This window comes from Cyanistes caeruleus, chromosome 18, assembly GCF_971803275.1.
Source record: "Cyanistes caeruleus chromosome 18, bCyaCae1.hap1.1, whole genome shotgun sequence".
Classification (NCBI taxonomy): Eukaryota; Metazoa; Chordata; class Aves; order Passeriformes; family Paridae; genus Cyanistes; species Cyanistes caeruleus.
In genome coordinates this window covers 4,374,175-4,391,568 of record NC_141718.1, presented here as the reverse complement: position 1 = coordinate 4,391,568, position 17,394 = coordinate 4,374,175, and the positions used below count along the sequence as shown (strand labels likewise).

At 49.1% G+C, this 17,394-nt stretch overlaps 1 protein-coding gene and 1 long non-coding RNA gene across 10 annotated transcripts in view; one reads left to right on the top strand and one right to left on the bottom strand.

Annotated features, from left to right (window-relative positions):
• KIAA1671 (KIAA1671 ortholog) overlaps positions 1-6,859 on the bottom strand; it is a 65,119-nt gene extending 58,260 nt beyond the window's left edge. For 2 of the 9 annotated variants that reach the window (XM_086856540.1, XM_086856544.1), the window contains exons 1-2: positions 6,573-6,643; positions 6,024-6,070 (exon numbers count right to left, since the gene is read on the bottom strand). The gene's annotated coding sequence lies outside the window, so the exon portion shown is untranslated. Of the gene's footprint in view, positions 1-6,023; positions 6,071-6,572 lie in introns of all 9 variants that reach the window. The other 7 variants (XM_023937424.2, XM_086856547.1, XM_023937421.2 and 4 more) reach the window with 5 other exon arrangements.
• A 527-nt stretch (positions 6,860-7,386) lies between these two features.
• LOC147649887 (uncharacterized) lies at positions 7,387-7,817 on the top strand. Its single transcript, XR_015277874.1, has 2 exons — positions 7,387-7,447; positions 7,719-7,817. It is a non-coding gene; the product is annotated as an uncharacterized LOC147649887 (long non-coding RNA).
• Positions 7,818-17,394: the final 9,577 nt, after the last annotated feature.

Sequence of the window (17,394 nt, the reverse complement as noted above, 5' to 3'; positions counted from 1 at the left end):
AAGAATCCCCAGTGTTCTCATAAAATATCAAACAGTTACGGTGGCCAGAAATTCCAACTCTGTTTAAAACACATCCTGGCTTTGCTGGGCTCGTTATGGATGAGGCAGCTTTGTCCATCGAAAGCCTTGTATGGTTGAACATATTCCCAGCAGATAAACATCCCTCCTAAATGTTGGCACAACTCCCTCCCTGCGAGGAGCCGCCGGTGCTATGGCTGCACTGAGACTTCAGGCTGAAGGCTGAGCTCATTACAAGAGCAAAATAAAGACAAACTTAAAATTCCGCTCCTGTTTGTGCCTTTCAAAGTCTCACCAACACTGTAAAATAATGACAGTCCTGATTTTATGACCGCGGGAATAACCAGTTTTAGAACTTGACGTTTATTAACATCACTTGTTGAAAGGCACTGAAAGCACATATTTAACCAATACTGTGATTACAAAAACAGTCACTATGAAAATATAAACAGAAGAGGCTGCTGTGTATGCCAACAGTATTGCAGCAGTAAAAGCACACACAAATCCTCCTATTTTCATGCATATCACCAAAACACTGACAGCTTTTACCCCTGGAAACTACAAAGGGTAAAACAGAACTACCAGAATCAAAGAAAAACTAACAAAGTACAGGCTGAGCATCTTCACTTCTTCACCTCCTCCCAAAAGTACTGAAAGAATATAGTTTAAATTCAAACAACAGATTGCAGGTAACTTCTTTTTCTTCCATCTTTGCCATCCATCTCCTCGGCACCCCAGCGCTGTCCCTGCAGCAGAGCTGGAATTGCCCGTTTGGAGCACAGGCGCTTCCCGGAGCTCTGCGCAGGAACTGGGTCAAGCCCAGAGCTGGAGTTAACAGCCCACTCGGCTCCTGGCAATTCCCAGCCCCCAACCAAATGAAAAGGGTGTTCTGACCTGGAAACAAGGCTCAGATCTCCTCCCTCCCCACATTAAAGCCCATCTGGGTACAGTAAGACAAGCCTTACTCCAAAGCTGCCCATGCTGCGGCATCGCTCTTTGGAGGAGCTGCTGGAACGCGCACGCTTCTTCCCTCCAAGTGAAAACTGGGGAGATACCAAACCTCCAGCTACTGAATTGTTATCTTTTCCTGCTCGTTACACCAGCCTAATGACCATCCTGACTCGTAATTACTACAACAGTAAGAAGCTTTCAGTTCTCACACTGGTGCAAGACCAACACTATCTCAATTCAGGCAAGCAGAGGTTTTACTCTAGCCCAAACTGGAAGTTTTGGCATTTAATTCTGGTAAGAACTTTTAATGAACAGCTCTGTAAGTGGCTTTAGAGGAGACCAGAACCCCCCACCCCCAGCGTTTAATGTGTGCTCATTGGACATGACTCAACCACAAACAAGCAGTGTTTTGGATAATAACCCTCTGTGCCCTGGACTGCTCAAACTGCATCACCACAATCACACAACCCTCAGAAAACATTCATTTCCTCTCCTCAAGCGTGTTTTGTAGAGATGAAGAGCATGAAAAGAAAATTCAACTCCCACTGTCTCAATGTAAGGCATACAGGAACTGCAAAAATATGTATTAATGATCTCCTATTTATACAGATGCACTGAAAAATATCCCCAAGCTGTTTGAAAGCTTTGTTTGCAGAAATTCCAGCATGACATATTTTCAGAACAAACCAAAGACAGTAGGAACCAAGAAAATAAATCTCCTTGATTTGAGAAAAGAATCTAAAGATAAAGTATGCTCCCATAAACAGTTTCATTTTAAGAGTGTGAATTCTTTAAGCCTAGGCCTGAGGAAAATCATCACCCAGTAGACTTAAATATCCTTTTGTGATCAGATGTTCAGGTCATACCAATCACGAGAACAAAAGGGAAACATTACAGGGTTTTCTTTAAGCAATAGCTGCAAAGAGATAAAACAGTCACCACATTAAATTTAGTATGTTTTGCCAACACTCAATATCCAGGTTTTGATAAGAATTTGGTCTTCCTGCCAGTTAACAGAACCCAAGACATGGAAAGTTTTCTTCACCAATAGAAACCCTCTCAAGCAATGAGGATCTGACTTGCTCTGGCTTTGTTAATTTTTTAATTATTCCTGGAACACAGCTCAAAAAGAATGGCCTGAGAGTTCAGAAGTTCATGTATGTCCTTCCATCTCACTGAGAGTCAATAAAGGACAAGAGAACAGAGAACCAACTTCACCTCTTCTAACCCAGCAAGAAGAGCATCTCCTCGGAATCAGCAGCCACATCTCACTGGAAGCACATATCCAGGCAACCCAACAGACAGTTCTTGGACATTTTTAGGAAAAATCTGCACGTTCAGTTGCCAAGGACAGGTGCATCTTGAGTTTATCAAGCATGAAGTCTTCCAGTTAAGCTGTTAAACCTACCGAGCCTGTGGTCACTCCAAGGGCTGTGATTAGGATTCAAGACTGGCTGCTGTGGAGAGAATTCCACAGCTCTCCCGATGCTATTATTCCAGTCTCTTTAGCTGTGAGTTCAAGACAACCATGCAGTGGTTTACACTGCAAAGCCTACTACCACAACCAGGGACTCTTCATTTAAAGAGATTTCTGAAGCAAAAGCAAAAAAATCTGTGGCTTTTGCCCTACGATGCCTTTGGGCGATTCCTACACACAAAACTAAAAACACACCTAAAAACATTGCAACATTCTCAGGTTCCAGTCACCTCTGTGCACCAAACACAAACCAGTGATACAGACTGGGCTCACAGCATCACCACAAGCCTCATGCCTGGGCTTGCAGGACTGAGCATTTATTTCAGTCTCACTTTGCCAAGCAGCCCACAGCACACAGCAGGATCTCCTGCTCCATAAAGGATTCACTGGAATGGTCCTTTCCTCCCCAAATGCTGCCTGCTACTTGTGAATTGAACAAGCTACACCTACCCTAAGAAATAAAATTATAAAATCAATGAGCAGAAAGGCTGCAGCACTGCACACCTCCCTGTGAGCAACAGCATCGTGGACATTCACCCAGCTCGGGAAGTGAAAGACTTCAAACCTCATGCAAGAAAATATCTCAATAAAAGAAACAGCTTGAAAATAAGGAAAGAACAGTGACATTACACATAAATGGATGCAGAACACTCCAATCTGCATTTAGACACACCCTTTTACTAGTCAAATTTTTCTCTAACTACCCAGCACACAAGTCAGCATGACCAATACATCCAAAGGACACTTCCCCTGGATAGGGAATAGTGCCAAATTACCAACTCCAGTGGAGTATCAATTTGAAAAAACACACCATGACTTAGAGAAATACCTCGATCTGTGAAACTCCCCAATAAAAAACCAGCACTGTTTTTAGACACACGAACAGCCAGGAGAGGAAGTCACAACTGTAAGGTGTCCCCAAGTGACACATTCAGGGAAATCCTCTCTGACATGATCCCAAGTCCTGTCCCTGATCTGCACAGCACTCCCACATGCAACACTACACCAGAATTTTCAAGACTATGAGAAGTTTTCTTATCTCTGTTTACAAACTCAAGGACAGACAATCATACCAATTTGATTCTCATGTTACTTGGAAAACCTGCCAGAAGGGAGGAAGCTCCATGAGCAACAATCAAACACGGAGTAACTCCAGGGCAAAGGCCCAGGGAGTGAAGAGCAACACATTCCTCACCACAGAGCCTGAGCTGCTTTTTCACTCTGCAGTAACCAAACATGTGCAAAAGAGAGGTGACAGGACTGGTTTCAAAATTATCTAATAGCCAAAGAAACATGAGTGCTGAGTGGAGCAGAGTCCAGGGCAACACCCAAGGGAAATCACAGAGCTGTGCAAAGAATCCCAGGAGTGGGAATACCTGAGCTCTCCATCCACCTGGGACCTGCTGGTCAGGACTTGCTTCTTTCACGTGTGGTCTGAATGTCACCTTGAGCACATGGGGCAGGAAGGGCTGGTAAACTTATGAAACACAAAGTCTGAAATGCCTGCTTTCAGTAAAGCCTATTTTCAAGTTGTAACTGGGTTTTTTCCCCTTTGGTAGAAATCAGGCATTTGGGAAGCCTATTGCCACTGCCAGAGGGGTCTGCACACACAGGGAGATCAATTAACACCCAAGGTGATGGTGCTGCTGAAAACAAAATTTAAAAAAAAAAAAAAACAAGCAAAAAAACCAATCCTGCAGCTACACAAAGCCTCAGTATGGCAGAAGGAAAAACTGCTTCATCATCAGGCAGGGAAATTTTCCGAATCCCTGGTTATCTCGTCAGGCCAGAGCCGCGTGAGGAGGAGCACAGATGGGTACTGTGCCCTTTCTCCTGCCATAAGAGCAGCAGCTCCAGATCTGCAGTGTGAGCACAACCCTGGGGCTGGGGCTGTGCAGGTCCTTTACTGCCACATATAAAATGAGACAGCAAAAAATGACAAACCAAAGTATTCGAGTTGGAAACAGTCCTAGACTTTGCCTCCTTTTAGGGACTTTCCATACTGTGACACTCCAGAGTGACTTGGTTCTGTGTCTTCTATACATTGGGAAGGCAACATTTAGCTTAGAATTAGCTCAGGGCATTGTCTGAAACAGAGGAAAAGTTTACACACCCATTTTCAATAAACTCTACACCTATCAAAAGGGAATTACAGGCTACGACATCTATTTAAATAGGATTCCAACCTCCTTAACTACTCTGAAACACAAAAGCTTTATAGATTTACTCACAAATAAATATCCTTGATAATTTTTACAGTAAAAGGCAGAGCATACTGTGAAGAAAATCCTAACCAAAAAAAAACATAAAACAAAAACAAAAGAGGGGGAAAAGTTTATACATTCTTGAAAGATTTTTTCTCTTTTGAGAAAGTCTTTACCTGGATTAAGCTGCCAGGCAACTTTATTAGCATTTCTGCCACACAACTGTCTGCTTCCCTACCACACCCTGCCAACGTCACAGGAAAACAAAGAAAACTCCCATTTTCATGTGGTCGTTAGAAAGATGCAAATCCTTCTGGTTTGTGGAGGAGAGAGACAAGGAAAAGAAAATGCCAACAACCTTCAGCTCTGGCAAAAAGTACCTCAGAAGCAGCTGAACAACTTCCCAGTTACCCTGGAAACAGAGTTTACCCCTCAGCAGACAGGGAAAATTGCCTGCAATTACCATTCTGGAGTAAAGCACCAGTTTGGACAAAACATCAATTTCTGTTTGCTGCAGCTACTTTAACGTGATCCCAGTAATTTATCATGAGCAATATTTGATATGGAATGGGATTCTATTACCAAACCCCAAAGAGCCTGAGCTCTATTAGCAGACCTGCGGGTATAATCAAAGGTTACAATATCTCCTAATGGCACAGAAGAGCTCCGCCATCTGCCAAGTGTGATTTCCCCTAATCCCATTCCACACACACAAATCAGAATCACCCGGATTACGGCCCAGAAATAGAAGTCAAGTCAATACCTGAATCCACGGGATTAATCTCCCACCTCCAGACGGGAGAAAGGCAAGAACAGCAACAATGCTGCAGGCAGGCTCAGGAAGGCAAAGCTTTCCACCCGGCTCCGTGCAGCACCACACAGGAAATTCTGGGATTTCACTGATTAGCTTCACCCTTCCAGAATCCCAGAGCTGCTCCCTCCCAAATCCGAGCGCAGAACTCCGTGCAAATTCAGGGAACTGACCTCCACGTGATCTTTTGGACCAGCTATTTCCATCCAGAAGCAGAACTCCCCATCTCTCCGTGCACATTTAAACCGCTCGGATTTGGAGTTTGGAGGAAAAATTAACAAATGAGATGCGTATCACCAGAACAACACAAATCTGTCCACCCAAGTGCTTCCAAAACAAAAATATATGCCCCTAGCCAGGGAGGCAGGAATGAGATGAGCTCTAAGATCCTTTCCAACCCAAGCTATGCTGAGATTCTTCGTACACACGATGCCTATAAGGAAAGCTATGTGCATCTTCAATTAAAAAGAAGCAGCACGATGACTTTAAACTGGCATTTCAAAGTAATTGTAACGAGCAGATAATCTATTTCCCGAAATCACGGCATTAAGGAGTCACATACCACTCTCGGGAATGCCTGAATCCCTCCTGCTCTGCCCAAAGAGCCGTCTGTAAACCAGGGGGGGAGAGAAAGGGGGAGCATCTTTATTTGTCCATTTAAGACCTCCAAGCACATTATCATCCCTAATCCAGCGAGGAACAGATAATTGAAAACCTCGTGGATTACAAAATTACGCTCTAATCCTCAGAACCACCAGCAACAACGCCATCCACCAAAAAACCACCTACAACCGCTGCAGCTGGATGAGAACCACAGGACGGGGTTTTTTGGAGGGGGGGGCTTTCCCCCTCTTTTCAACACACGAGGACACGAGCCCTCGGCTCTGACGCAGCGAGAAAGAAGCAGAGAGGAGGTCCGGCAGCAGGGGCCGTGCGGGAGCGGCGGGCGCACCCCAGGGCACGGGACCCCCGCTCCTCCGGAGCCGCCCAGGAGGGCGAAGCACCCCCGGGGAAGCGGGGAAAGGCTTCCCGTGCGGGCCCTAAGGGTGAGCGAGCACTGCCCGCCTATTGTCCCACCGCCGCCTCGCCCCTCACCGCCAGCACCACTCACCCAGCCAAACCACCGCCTGCTCGCTCGGCAAAACCGGGCGCCGGCTCCGCCGCACCGGGGAAGTTGCTTGAACTGAAGTTGGGCGCGCAGCGGCCTTTCCCCCGCGGCGGCGGAGAGCGGCGGCCGGGCACGGCCGGGGGCGGGGCGGGCAGGGGGCCGTCCCTCGGCGCTCCCCCGGAGCGAGGGGCTGCGGGAAGGCGGCGGGAGGGCGGCGGGAGGCGGGAATGTCCCGCCCCGGTGCCGGTCCGGCCCCTTCGCCCCGGCGGCCGCGGGGCCCCGCGGGAAGCGCCGCTGTTGCCATGGTGACCGCGCGGTGCGGGCCGTGGGCGGGGCTTCCCCCCGCGCAGCGCGGCCGCGATTGGCTCCGCCCCGCTCCACCTGCTCCGCTCGGGACACGGGTTCGAGTCCCGGCCCCGCCCGTCCCGCGGGACAGGGGCCGGGGACTGATGGAAAATGTGGGATGGGTCAAGGTTATTTTATTGTGTTCCGTTCTGGACGAGTACAGATAAAAAAAGGAGCTATTGGAGAGGAGAGCAGAGGCCACAAGGATAGTGAGGGATCTGGAGCATCTTTGTGGTCAGGAGAGATTGCAGGAGCTGGGCCTGGTCAGCCTGGAGAAAGGAAGGCTGGAGGGAATCTCATCAATCCGTACAAACATCTCAAATCGTGTGCCAAGAGGATGATGCCAGCCTCTGCTCCCTGGTGCCCAGTGACAAGGAGCAGTAAACACAACAAGTTCCACCTCAATATTAGGAAGAAGGTCTTTCCCTGGAGGTGGCCGAGCCCTGGGAAAGTTGCCCAGGGAGGGCGTGGAGTCTCCGTGTCTGGACACTTTCCAAACCCACCTGGAGGCAATCCGGTGTCACCTGCTCCAGGTGACCCTGCCTTGGCCGAGGGGTTGGACTGGATGATCTCCAGAGCACCCTTCCCACCACAACTGCTTGGGGATTCTATGATTCTAATCAGTGGAACAGGCAGCAGCTGCATCCCTTAGTCAAAGACACCCTAAAACTAACAATTTTCAATTAATTTTCAATTAATTCTCAATTAAGATGTTGATGTATGTTTATGTGAACATTGGTAACTTTCAAAGCTGGTATATTCTATAGGTGAACTATGTTATAATAATAAAAATCATGCCTACAGGTTAGAAATATTCTGCTCAGATGAAGACCCTTCCCTGGAGAAGCAATTTGTATGGAAATTACTGACAAATCCTAATAAAAGACTGTGCTTGGAAAGTTACTAACTCTGATTTTCTGTGTATAAATAATAGCAGGAAAGTCTGGTGGGGTGTGCTGGATTTGTGGAATACACTGAGCACCCAAGCTGCACAACCCTGAAATTAACAATCAATTAATTTCTCAAGTGTGTCATTATTGGCTTGTCACACACCAGGTAAAAAATTCAATTTTGTGGCCACTGGTGGCAGCTCCTTGGCCACCAATGTCCTTCTGTCACCTTCAGGGCAGCAGAGCTGTGGAGCCCAGTCCAGGGACATTGCCTCAGAGCAGAGAATCAGAAAGGGAACATTTCTTCTCAGAGCAGGGAGTGTTCCTCCTCAGTCCCCTCCTCAGGAATGGCACCAGAGTTGTGGGATCTTTCCACTGGCATCCTCTCCATGCCGCAGCTGCCAGTTCAAAAGTTCCAAATGCTGCTTTTTGTCCTTACCAAAGGTGTGGTTCCCTGCCGAGGAGTCCAAAGTCGGCTCCGAGGCGAGGCCATGACTCACAGCAGGAGGAAGGACAGTGTGGATGATGGGCTGGCCACGGACCAGGGTGATGCCATGGCACAAGGAAAATGCATCTCCATGTCCTCATCCCAGCTCTTGGCAGGACAGGGAAAGACCAGGCAGCACAGGAGAGTCCTGTGTCCCTGCCCTCCATGGGGAAGTCATTCATCTGTCTTTAACCAGCCCAAATCTCCCTCTGCTGCAGGCACAGGGGTCCTGACCCAGTGGAGCCACTGGATCTCTCCGTGATCCATTCAGATTCACTGTAGCTGCCCTTAGCAGGTGCATGGATGGGAAAGAGGAAAAGTTTCAGCAACAAAAACATCCAGCCCTGTAACAGCAGCAGGAATATGGAGCTTGCCTCGCCTCCTCTGTTCCCACCCACATCCCATTTAAATTAAGATCGCTTTCCCACAGCTTCCCCCCAAATCAGGATAATATAGGTGTTTTCCCCACCTTAGCAACCCTTTTATCTTCACCACACAAAGGGATCCCAATTCCATGACTCATTTGCCTCTTTGCTTTTCCAGAAGCCAAGCCATAACCCATCCCCTCAGCCACCTTTCCCCGCCAGCACCATCCCTGCAGCTCCGGCGCAGATGAGCGCGATCCATGGCTTGGATCAGTGCCTCTGCAAGGAGGGTGTTCCTGCCTCTTACGCCTCTTTGAAGCGGTTCTTGTTCCACCCATGGCTGGGAACCCCTGCTCCAGCACAGGGGGCTCTCAGCAAGACATAGGGAACGAGGAAAGTGACTGATCAGTTATTCAGGAGCCGCTTAATGGCAGCTCCCTCCACAAAAACACCCACACAGCGACAGAGCTGGAGAACTGGGCACGCCAGGCTCCGGAGGCTCCATAGCCCTGGGAGCTGCATTCAAATGGACACTTCAAGAGAGCAGCCGTGTTCCCAAGGAGCTGCTGTCTTGTTTCCCACTGTGTGAGGAGGAGCCTCAGCAGGTGCATTTGAGAATGCCTGGGGAGATGAGACCTGGGAGCTTCAAAGTGGCCACAGAAACTGGGGCTGGTTCAAGCTGCGGCAGGCCCGGGGCAGGAGCTGCTGTGGCAGGACGGCAGCGCCGGGCACGGAGCAGGCCTGGGCCCGACGGGTATGGGGCCACAGAGGCCAAATCCTCACCCTCACCCAGCCCTTCTTGTGCTGGGGACACCCTGAACCTGTGGGGAAGGGAATGGCTGCAGTGTGGGGCCAGCACAGAGCGGGGACCTGTGGGATTGGCAGTGCTACACTGAGGAGATGGGAACCCCCCGGCCATCACAGCCAGGCCTTGCACCCCAGCTCTGGCACCAGGCAGGAGAATTGCCACCCTACTGCCACCCCAGTGGCACCCCACTGCCTCTGCTCCCTTAGAATCATAGAATTATTGGGGTTGCAAAAGCCCTCTAAAACCATTGAGTCCAACCCCAGCACGGCCAAGGCCACCCATGTCCCCAGGCTCCACACTGACACATCCATTAAATCCCTTCAGGGATGGAACTCCACCACCTCCTTGGGCAGTTTGTTGCAATGCCTGACAATCCTTTCTATTAATAAATTTCCACAGTATCCAATCTAAACCTCCCCTAGCACAGCCTGAAGCCATTTCTTCTGGTTTTGTCCCTTGTTCCCCCACCTGGCTGTCCCCTCCTGTCAGGGAGTTGTGCAGAGCCAGAAGGCTGCCCCTTGAGCCTCCTTTTCTCCAGGCTGAGCCCCTTTCCCAGCTCCCTCAGCTGCTCCTGGTGCTCCAGCCCCTTTCACAGCTTTTTTCTATTCTCTGGACACCATCCAACACTACAGTGTGTGTCCAGCAGTGAGCAGAGGGCAAGGACAGGACCTGGCATGTGGCACAGCCCTGGCTCCCAGAAAGGTTCTTCCCCTGTGCTCTGTCCCCACCTGAGACCCTGTGTGAATCCTTCTCACACTGCGTTTATCAGCACTCAGCAGAGCAGGGGTGACCCCAATAGGGGCAGAGTTAAATGCAGAGCCCTGGCCTCTCACCCCATGTATATGAATTAGGGCTGTAATTCCACCCTGAGGTGTGGATAGCAATAGTGAACAGACACTGCCAGACCCATCTCACAGACATCTGAGCTTTGACCCTCTGTTTTATGACTTCCCTGGAGCTGTCGGTGGGATGACAAGCAGCAATATACAGTGAAGGAGTGCTTGCACTCAAAAAAGAATGACAGGTTCCTTATCTGTGACGTTTCCATTCTTCAGATGGAGTTTTCAAACAAAAGGTTCCACTCCTCAGATGAGTAATGCCACTGTTTTTCCTCTCCACCATACAATTAACTTCCAGGCTGGGATCTCTTCAGAACTGAGCTAAGAATGGCATAAACCAGGGAATATCAGTGAATGTTCTGTGCACCAGTGGGGCTGCTCGGGTGATTTAGCTCCTCTCACACAGTCTATCAGTGCCCTGCAGTGGAGAAATGGGTTAATTGCAAATGGCACATGGACACTGCCCATGACACACCTGCACACCTGAGGGCAGGGACAAACACCAGGGGGGACCCAGGCAGACCCCCCAGCCCCTGATGTGTCTCACTCCTGTCTCACCCCTGCCTGACTTCGGCGGGTGCGACAGGATCCCCTCCTCTGTTCCAGCCAGGAACAGTCTCTGTCTCTTCCTGCTGAGCCAGTTGCTCCTGTTATGTGAAGAGGTGGAGGTGTATGCAAAAGCAGCCTGTCTGGGTCAGGGGAACACTGATCTTCCAGTATTCCCCTGCTAGCCTTCCCAGCCCCACGTGGTGTGGAAATGCTCTGGTCCTCAGCAGGGAAGCACTTCAGAGTCCTGCCTTGCAACCTTCTCCACCAGGTAACTGCTCCCACAAAAGCCAGAACTGTTGGTGACAGCTCAGGATGAACCCCAGGAGGAAACAGGCAGGAGCTCCTCACACACCTCAGGCACTGAGCACTGCAGGAAGGTGCTCCACTGCCCACTACATATAATCTGCATAAAGGAAAGCAGGAAATCCTCCCACTCCCCATCACCACCACAGCAGCTGTCCTTAAAAGTTCTTTTCCCACCTCTTCATGCTCATCCACCATGGAAATAAGTGCAGAGCTACACAGAGAGCAAATGCCTGGCTCAGAGCACAGGGAGAGCACAGCCCTGGCACTGCCTTCCCAATAAAAAACTCCACTGGCCATGGGGCCCCGTTGCTGCCTCTCCCATCCTCAAATTTGACTCAGGAATAGGGCTGGGAGAAGGAAAGCAGGAGAGAGAGTCCTGTTTTAAATGGAATAGTCTGTTAAAAACACAGTCCAATGTCCTTGTGAAGGCTGAGCTCTGCCAGGCCCTGGAAAGGGCATCTCCCCTCCAAGGGAGCACGTGCCCTGTGGGATTACACTGTGTCCACACATTATTTCTCCCTCCAGAAAGGAGAAGTTTGGGAAGGCAGAGACTGTCAAACCTCACCTGCTGAAAGCAACCATAGCCAAGAAATCCTTGACTGAAAAACAAGGATAATTGAGCCTCAAATTTGTATGTATAATCCTCTCCAGTAGGAAGGAGCTGTTAGATTGCACCATCACGGAGGTTTCAGTGCAACAGAGGGAAGAACCAGTGGGTGTGGGATTGTTGCCAGTTATATAATCCCTGGTGGATTTTGTCTGCACAGGTTTGGGCGAGCACATGGCCCCATCCTGATCCCTGTGCTATCATCCAGCAGCACATGGCTGGAGTTGGGGGGCTGTGGGGAGAACAAAGGGATACAGATTTCCTGGGAGTCTGCTTTTGTTTTCCCAAGCAGAAGAGTGACTCAGATTTCAGCGCACTCCTGTAACTCAGCCAACAACAACACGTCCTTAGTCACGGCGATAAAGCCGAGGATCTGTGTTCCATTTGCTGAACTAAAAAAAGCTCAAACTCATCCACCCAAGGGCCAGGTCAGTCACTAAACCAGAGACTGAACCCCAAGCTGTGTGCAGTGATGGCAGCATCTTCCTCCCCAACAAACTCTCTGAACTCCTGGAAACTACTCAGAAAATCCACTGAACCAGCACAGATAATCTTGGTGCTGCACTATCACAGAGCTCCCTGATAACTCCTAAGCACTCACATGTCATTCCAACACGGCTGCCAAAGCCTTGAAGAAATGCTTTCCCTTCCTGAGAAATGCTCCAGGAAAAAGCACCGTACTTCCCTGTGCTTAAGGACTGGCTTAACACATCCCTGTGCTGTTGTCTCCTGGATCTGAGCTCGTTTTTCATGGCTGTGAGGTACATCCACAGCTCATTGGAAATGCCAGAGCATGGATTGCTTCACCTGAGTCATTGCACTCAAAGCAAGCAAAAGGAGAACTTAAAACTGACAAAGGGGAGGTTTAGATTGGAGTTTAGGAAGAAAACCCTGTGAAGGTGCTGAGGCCGTGGCACAGGGAGCCCAGAGAAGCTGTGGCTGCCCCATCCCTGGAAGTGTCCAGGGCTTTGAGCAACCTGGGATAGTGGAAGGTGTCCTTGTGAATGAGATGGACTTTAAGGTCCCTTCCATCCCAAACCACTCTGTGTTGCCCTGAGACTCCCAATCCCAGTCTAGCAAAATCCCTGTTGTAGAGTCCTCCAGCCCCCAGTGCTGCTGGGCTGGGTAGGGACCCAAGGCTACTCTGCATCAGTTAAGTGGAGGTACCTGTACAAACTGGGCCTCTCAGTAGGATTTTCCCAGGGATTGCTACAGCTGTGGATCAGTCTTTGCATTTCCAACTTCATTTTCCTTTGGAAAAGGCCTCTCTGAAATAGGTTCTGGAGCACTTTAAGATAGCAGAGGGAGTGCAGGGTGTTGCCAGGACAGCACCCACCCGGGCAGATGTTTGTGCCAGGACTCAGCGTGTCCATTCATGCATCCTAACAAGGGCTATAAATACTCTGGGTCCTTCCTGGCTCTCACCACGTGCCCGAGCCTGGCAGGAGGGTGTGTGAGGACGATCCCTCACAGCTGGGTTCACCAGCACAGCCCCCCAGTGCCCCCCATCACACCCAGCCCTGGGCACGTGTTTATAGCCAAGAGACCTCGGAGGAGCTCCCATAATCCAACCCCAGCTGATGGTGAACATCTCCTGAGGAGCTTTTGCTGGCAAGACGTTGGAATGGTTTCTCGTGCTGCACAGGACAGAGCTGTGGCCTCTCTGGAGCTGCTCCACCAGCTGCTGTCTCCTGCACTGCATGGAGATGGCAACTGATGGAAATTTCCATGCACTTCAAAGCACAACCTCAGGATAGCTGCTTTTGTGAGAAACTATCCTGAGTTAAAAATTAATGAAATTCACTTTTAGGATCATTTACTACCCTCCATCCGAACAGCAGGATTTTTGCCAGCCTCTCCGCACCGAAACACAGAGCATTCCTGCTTTGGCACCTTGGGAATGTGGCCTCTGGTGGTTAGGTTGCCAATTAATATCAGGTAATTAACAAATTTGCAAGTTCTGGTTGAATCCCACCCTGGCATTTCGCAAACTCTGCGTGTTTGGGGAGTGCTTCATCAGCTTTTGAAGTTTGGAGCTGTGAGCTCCCTGCAAACCTCAGCCTGCACTGGAAACTGGGGCTGGGCCATTAGAGCAAACATGCCTCAAGAAGCAAACATATTAAGGATTAATTAAATACCAGGATTTATTTAATTAAGCCTCTTCTCATAAGTAGGTAGAGGTAGAAATCTGGAGCGAGCATCCAGCCTTCCTTGCATTCCCATTTTCAGAAATGCAGTTAAATTCTGTGCTGCTTAAAACACAACACTGGGGTGATGTGGACCCCTCCTGCCTCCAACAGGAGTGCAGGTGGAGAAAGGAGGTTGGGGGCACCTCTTCCCTATTCCCACACACAGCATCACCCCCTGGAACAGCTGGAAGATGCACAAGCACCCAAGGATCTTGTGGAGTCCAGAGGGGTGACAAGTTTCAGCCCTGAGCAGGGACAGGGACCACAGGCAGCTTGTCCTCCTCACATTTTTGATGAAAAACTTGTCCCTCCTGTGCCCTGCAAGAAAGGCACCGCAGCCCATCCTATCACTGCCAGTTTAAAGGTCTGGAGACTGATCCAGGAAATAGTGAGGTGAAGAAATGAGATCAAGTCCAAGGTCGTTTTGGGCACCGTTGCAGAATGCACTCCCTGACCTCCTGCACAGCTCACCTGGCAGCACAGGATCACACCCAGGTATAAACCATCATCACCAGCCCCCAGCTCTGGGCTGGCACCATGCCAGGACCCTCTGCCACCTCCCCATCTGCTCTGTCTGGGGCAGCAGCACCAAGGACCTGGCCCAGAGCTTTTCCTCCTCTTCAATTTCTCCGTTTCACCATCATTTTAAATACTCCACATTATAGGGGGGTACAAAGAGAAAGGACACAGGTGACAGTGCCAGCAGAGCCAAGGAGGTGTCACTGCCACACGTCTGCCCCGAGGGACAGGGTCAGCAAAGCTGGACTGAGCTGGCCAAGGGATGGGGGAAAGCAAGGACCATGAGGGCAAGTGGGGTGCAAAAAGAAGCCCAGGTGACAGCAGGGCCCCCAGCACAGGGGACACTCACCACGAGCAAAGGGGGCTCTGGAATCTGGGAGAAGTGTGGAAATACAGAGCATTTTGGGCACTCCCTGCTCAGGGTATCCCCGTTTGCTGCCTCCCCAGGGACCGCGCAGCCGGAAAGAACCACCAGGATCTGATTGATTTGAAAATACATTAACCATAGAGAATAGAGCTTTAATTTTTCTTTCTCAACAACAATAAGGAACAGTTTACATTTAAAAAAAAAAAAAACCAAAAGCATGAATAAAATAATATAAAACAGATTATTATACCACAGTGTGGAATTCAGATAATCTAAGAACATTAGCAGCACTTCTACAAATAGATTAAAAGCTGTAAGTGCTCGTTAAGCTCAGATCGAGCAACTCCCAGAGACCAAAATGGCATCCAACAGAGAAAAGCAGCAATTCTGTGTAGGGCAACAGAAAAGTATAATGCCAGGACACCAGATACATTCAAATCCCTGTGCTGAGGGGTAATTCCCTGTCCCACAGAGCCCCCACGATGGCTGTCACACCCTGTCACCCTGCCTGGCTCTCCAGAACACTCTGTGAACAAGGGAAGTGACAATCGTGGGTCTGAGGTTACATCCACATTGCATTTTCAAAGCTTTTCATTAATTCTGTTTGGGAAAACAATTTCTTCCCTGGCTTCTGGGAATTAATTTCCAGAGAGAATGAATTTCTGAGAATTTAAGTCAATCCTACATAGTCATAACAATGACATTTTTAGTTTCTCAGTATCCAGGATATGGATTTTCAATTTTTTATCATCCTTAGCAGCAAAGCCATACTCATTCCTAAAACTTCCACGTATTTAAGATCTTGTGCATAGTTTAATCTTTAGCATTAATTAGTTAAAAAAAAAAAAAAAAGTTTAAAAAAAAGGATAAATGGTGCTTTTCCTCCCCTCATCAAAGCACTGATGCAAAGTGTTCTTGCTCCTGGTCATGTCCCACTGCCAATGGGAGCCACTGTGGAGAGGGGACTGTCCCCTGCAGCACCATCCATGGGCTCTGCTCAGCCTCCACGTGCAAAACCCATCTATAAAAGGAAGCTATTAAACTACTGAACAGGAATTTAAGGTGGAATATGCTTATCACCAATCTAAAATTAGATCAGAAATTAGATTAGACACACTATAAGACTTCCACGGCTATTTCAATCGTTCTCCGGGAAGTTCAGGGTTCGGGCAGAGTTGGGAAGGGATCCACACACTGAGCTGTGTGAACGTGTGGCTACGGCACCAAATGGCCTCAGCCATGGCTCACGTGGCCACCAGAGGACAGAAATGTGACTTCACTGAGGACCACAATTGTTCAGATGCCTTAATCAGTGAAATATTGCTTATTCAGGGAAGTGAGGATGCTGACCTTGAGTGGAAAAGCAGGAATAGTCAGTGGCATTTGATCTACTTTCAGAGTGTCTGAAAAAGCTTTTGTAGGAATTTCTGGCACAGGTTCTGGTGAGTTCCAACCTTTCCATAGTGCTAGGAAGGGTTGGAATTCCATCTCTACATTGTGCTCTATCAATTTGTGCTCACACAATAGTAAAATGCTGAAGACAAGCCCAGAACTGCTCAGTACTCAGAGAAATTCCCAAATGGAATGAGAAATAAGAAGTTTTGATGACATGATCATTTTGGTCCTGCTAATCAAAGGTTCAGAGGCTCCCACTGTGTCTCTAGAGAAAAGTGATTTAGATATCGTAAGAAATTTCAAATGCAAACTTAGGGGATGAGAATCCCAAAAACTGGTTCTGTCCCTGGTCAGATTTGCTACAGTGGCTCCCAGTGCAGGGGACCAACCTCAGGATAATCCAGGAAAGAGAGGGGAAATAGTCACACAAATTAAGTAATAAATAAATAAGTAACAAAGAATAAGAAGAATTTTGTCCCAGAAACTGCTCTTGGCCACAAGACTTATGTCTCCAGGGATTTTGGGACCCCAACCCACCTCTTCAATAGCTCCATCTCTCAGCCTTTTTTTCACCTGCCAGGGACAAGGGTCCATTTGTCACTCCCTCAGGTGGGCACAGGGCCAGGACACAAACACTCAGTGGATTTACACACACTGAGATTATCTGAGCTCAGGAGCTGGAGTGTGAGACAAACCCCAAACCTCAGAGCAATGTGGTGCTCAGTGAGGGTGTGATGGGAGCTGAACTCAGCCCATGGAGCCCATCCTTCCTCAGGCTCTGGAGCGACTGGAGCAGAGAACGTGAGCTGGCAGCTCGTGCAACCCTCGATGCAGCCAGGGGAGAATGCAGCAGTCTCCTCAGAAAGCTGCAGTCATGGAATGGTTGGGGGTGGAAGGAAACTTAGAAATCACCTAGTTCCACCCCCTGCCATGGCAGGGACACCTCCCACCATCCCAGGTTGATCCAAGCCCCATCCAACCGGGCCTGGGACACTTCCAGGGATGGGGCAGCCACAGCTCTCCGGACAACCAGCGCCAGTGCCTTATAGAGAAGAACTTCTTCCTAAAATCCAATCTAACCCTGCCATCTGACAGATTAAGGCACAGAGCTCCAGTCCCTGTTCCCACAGAGCCAACAACAGGCTAAAATAGCCCTGGG